Genomic DNA, 4540 nt, shown 5'->3' with positions numbered 1-4540 from the left:
TTCACAAGAACAAATCAGCCAAGTGTCCTGTTCAGAAGCGATGACTTGAGGCGTCTTTACCTTATTTCTAAGTCATTTAATTCACTCTAAGTGAATACCGTTTAATTTTATTGATGGCAGCATCATAAGAAAAAAATCCTACAAATTTTAACAATGGGCTCTTGCAAGCAGGCATGTACTGACACGAGTCCATCGCCACAACCACACCCCAGCTTCCACACCCCAGCGATGCTGCACTCGCACTGTGGTTCCCCCCCCCCCCCCCCGCTTGTACAAACTGACCTTTGCATGCCACCCCACACTTAGCAACTCCCACGGGCCCTGTGTCCAGGTCTCGGTTCACTGGAAACCTCCCCTCTTAAGGGTCTGTGGGGGATCTTCCCCTCACGTCCTGCTTCCCAGGTCTTCAGGAGAGGGTGCATTCAGCTAGAACAAGTGGCCAGGCCTGTCTCTGTCTCAAGGGGTGGGTCCCCCCACTGCTGACAACCTTGATCCCCGCAAGCTGCCTCACTTCCTCCACCTCCCCAGGACCTGCCTACCCGGACCAAGCCACCTTCCACCTTCCATCCTTCCTCTCAGATGTTTTGTCCCTCCCCACGCGGTGTATAAAAGCCTTCCTTGACAGACACGGAGGGCAGCAGCATTCTGCAGAGGAAGCCGAGTGAGCCTCCGCTTTACCTTCCTCCACTGCGGCCAGGGGAGCCATTCCCAGCACTCCTGAGGCAGCCAGGACTCCAGCCCCAAACCTCCACCACCTCAAAGCTTTGCTCAGTGACGCTGCCCCCCTCCCCCATCTTATTTTCCTTCCAGGCCGTTGTCTCCTCTGAGAGTCAGGGCCCTTCCTTCCCACCCCACACACGCAGACAAGATGAAGAGGAAAGCTTTTGCTTCGACATTTTGGCTGGCCCATCTCCTCCTCCTTCTGGGAAGTGGTAAGTGAATTTACTAACAAAAAGGTAACCTTGGGGGTTGAGCAGAGTTTTGGGGACGTGTAGCTAGGCTGCACCTGTCTCCTGCCCACCTCTCATGGGGCAAAAGGACAATTCTTCCCTGTTCTCTGCAACCCAATCCACCATCTGCCTCCCATTCTGCTTCTAGGCCCAAGTTCCTCTGCCTGGGAATCTGACTGGTTCCCTTTGTAATAAATCATGCTGGGTACAGATGCATTCCCGTTGGGAGAGAGTGTAGGGTTGGCCTCCGGGCACAGGCAGGGTCCCCTCCTGCCTCCTCTGACACCAGTCATGTGAGAGATAGTCACACACTTCCTCCTACCCCGGTTTTGACGCATTCTCTCTCTCTCTTTTTTTTTTATAACTTTTTAAAAGGTTTTTTATTTATTATTATGCATACAATGCTCTGCCTGCACATACACCTGAAGGCCAGAAGAGGGCGTTAGATCACATTGTAGATGGTTGTGAGCCATCATGTGGTTGCTGGGAATTGAACTCAGGACCTCCGGAAGAGCAGGCGGTGCTCTTAACCACTGAGCCATCTCTCCAGCCCGACGCATTCTCTTTGTACTTGTGAGTGAACAAAAAGAGAGACTGCCTCCTCCCCTCCCTTCCGTCAGCCTTTCCTCTCAGGTCTTCACCTGTTTTCTCCCTCATTTTGACCCTAGCCCTAATTACGGGCACCACTGGTGAGCTCTTCCTCCAAAGGAGAGCCTGTGTTCTTTATGTTAGTCACGTGATAGTATGGAAACAATACAGAGTGTGGGGACAGGGTGCCTGTGTCCCCAGGGGATCCTGGTTAACACTTGGGAGGCCAACAGTTTGGGCCTACAGGGATGGGCAGAGAGCCGGCATGAGGCAGAAGGAGCAGAGGCCTTGCTCGACTCTGACTCGCCATGGGAGCTGGGAGACACCAAACTTCAGGCCACACCTGGTGGGCTTTGCTGGACGGTGTGCCAAGGCCACTGAGGGCTCCTTGGACTGGTGACCCCCAAACGTTTGCGTGCATAAGTGTTACGGCCTCCCCCAACCCGAGTCCTTTAGTCATCTTCTCTAGAAAGACACAGTGCCATTTGGAAGGTCGGACACTAGACACCCAGGGGCCTCTCCGTCACTGTCCCACTGCGGTCACAGGCCGCTGCCCGCTGCACGCACATGTGGGGTGGCTCTGGAGTCAGACTTGAAGCCTGCTCCACTCTTGTCTGCCTGGAACCAGTTGCTCAATTTTGGCAACTTTGTCTCCTTGACGCTAAAATTCGGGAGATAACAGATCCCACCTCATAGAGAGGCTGCACAGACTTTAGGTGCCAATTCCTATGTGGGTGGCACCTCGCACAACGCCTGGAGCATAGACTCTGTGCGTGGCAGCTATGGCTACTGTCGTTATAAGCAGTAACGAATGCTCGGGTAGTCGCTGCTGAGCTGAGCTAACTTAGCAACCGCACCATCCACAGGATCCGGTCAGAGCACCGTGAGCTCTGTGCCTGGAGCACCCACCACACCTGGACCAATTACATCAGCGGCAACTCCAGGGTCCAGTGTGTCCAGCAGCACAGTGACAGCAGCCTCCAACACCAGCACCACCACAGCCACACCCTCTGATGTCACCAGCACAAGCTCACCGGCTGCAGGAAACCAGGGAAGCCAAACGGGCCAGCTGCGGCCATGGGAAGTTGCCCTAATAGCGATGGCCTCCGTGGCCATGGCTGTGATTCTCACAGCAGGGGTCACGGCCTCTCTTGTGAGTACATACGGAGCAGGACACACCCTCCCTCCTTTTTTTTTCCTAACCAGGAGTGGAGGCCGTTAAAGACAGAGTAGAGAGCAGAGGCTCTTGGTGTGGGTGACAAGAAGGGTCTAGAAAGAGTTGCACAGAAATGGAGAAGTTAACTAGCAAGAGAGGGGGTTGGAAAAGCTAGGTGCCCTCTAGCCCATTCTGAAGAGGGCAGAGTAGGGCGTGGGGAGGGGGGAGGAGGGCAGGGGAGGGGGAGGAGGGTGGGGGGAGGCAGAGGGAGGGGGAGGGGGAGGAGGGGAGGGGAGGGGGAGGAGGGTGGGGGGAGGCAGAGGGAGGGGGAGGAGGGTGGGGGGAGGCAGAGGGAGGGGGAGGAGGGCAGGGGGAGGGAGAGGAGGGCAGAGGGAGGGGGAGGAGGGCAGAAGTAGTGTGGAGTGAGCTCCCACAGGGCTAAGGGAACGGGGGATAGAGAGATGGGTGGGGAGGACACGCCTCTGAAGGGGCTACATCCTCCTTCCTAGAAAAACTCTCCTTGCCTGAGAAACCTCACCCCCAATGTGAACCACGACCATGGACAACACCCTCAAGGCTATCAAAGGCCAAGAGCCACTGGCCCTGGTTTCAGGGACCAGAGTCCTCCTGTGGGCACGGAGCTGACTGGGAGACACTGTGCCTGAGTGTCCCTCACAAGCAGGCAAGCAACCTCCCTCCCACCTGGCTTTCCACCAAGAAAAAGCAGAGTCTCCAGCTGTGACGTTGTGGTTAAATAAAAGCAAATGGAGCCTGGCTATGGATGTTTTTACACATCGCTGGAGAGAGGCGCCAGACCCCAGTAGTGCAGTTTGCTCTCTGTTGCTGTGATAAAATGTTTACTGAAAGCAACTTGCGGTTGGGGGCTGCGGGAGGGTTGCTTGGCTTACAATTTCCAGGTCACAGTCCATTGCTGAGGGAAGTCAGGGCAGAAAATCAAGACAGGGAGCTGGATGTGAGGAGTGCTGCCTGTTGGCTCACCTCAGCTCACTCCTGGTTAGCTTTCTCCTACAGCCAGGACCACTTGACCCGCCCACACCCCAGGGGGCTGGGCCCTTCTGCATGAACTAGCTATCAAGACAACCCCTCACAGATGTGCCCACAGGCTAGCCTAATCTAGGTAATTCCTCAACTGCAATTTCCCTCTCAGATGTGTCAAGTCCACAGTTAAGGCTGACTAAGATGCCCCGAGACAGCCTTCCCAGAATTCCCCCAGTTGCCAAATTCCTTGTGTGAAATTGGGGGGAGGCGAGGTGCAAGTGTGGACTTCAAGCTTGTGCTGTTCGGTGAGTGACACACAGTTTGTGTGACACAGACCATGGGGCGGGGGCGGGGGTGGGGTGGGGGAGGGCAAGGAGTATGCATGTGGCTTGCTGCTGTGGCTGGGCCAGGCATTCTCTCTCAGCAGGGAAGGCAGGTGGGTACCAAGGCCTTTCTCTGACCTGCATCCTCCCACAGAGATCCTGCCTGTGCCCTAGGATCTGGTGCCCAGGGCTAGGGTTAGGCAGGCCTCTGACAAGGACACACGGTGACATCTACCCATGGGGCCTCCTGTGCAGCTGGCTTCTCTACAAACCTGCCTCATCAGATAACACTGCCTCTTCTGCCTCTGAGGCTCTCTTAGCCTGGGACTTGACCAGAGGCATAGGACCCAAGTTGTCTCTCTAGGCACAGTTCACAGCGGCGTTAATAGAACAGTATTGTTGGTATAAAATGTGGCCAGGAAAGAAGCCATGATTGGTCACACGGACCTCTAATCCCAGCGCAAGAGGCTGAGGCAGGATGATGGAAAGTTTAAGACTATCCTCAGGAACTTATGGAGACCTGT

General features: G+C 55.3%; 1 long non-coding RNA gene across 1 annotated transcript; it reads left to right on the top strand.

Moving 5' to 3' along the window:
• Positions 1-397: 397 nt before the first annotated feature.
• LOC311581559 lies at positions 398-3458 on the top strand. Its single transcript, XR_014773798.1, has 3 exons — positions 398-932; positions 2405-2691; positions 3204-3458. It is a non-coding gene; the product is annotated as an uncharacterized lncRNA (long non-coding RNA).
• Positions 3459-4540: the final 1082 nt, after the last annotated feature.

The sequence above is a fragment of the Acomys minous genome, assembly GCF_964271855.1.
Source record: "Acomys minous genome assembly, chromosome: 13".
NCBI lineage: Eukaryota > Metazoa > Chordata > Mammalia > Rodentia > Muridae > Acomys > Acomys minous.
The sequence above is the reverse complement of the archived record's forward strand: the minus strand, read 5'-3'. Positions and strand labels throughout refer to the sequence as shown.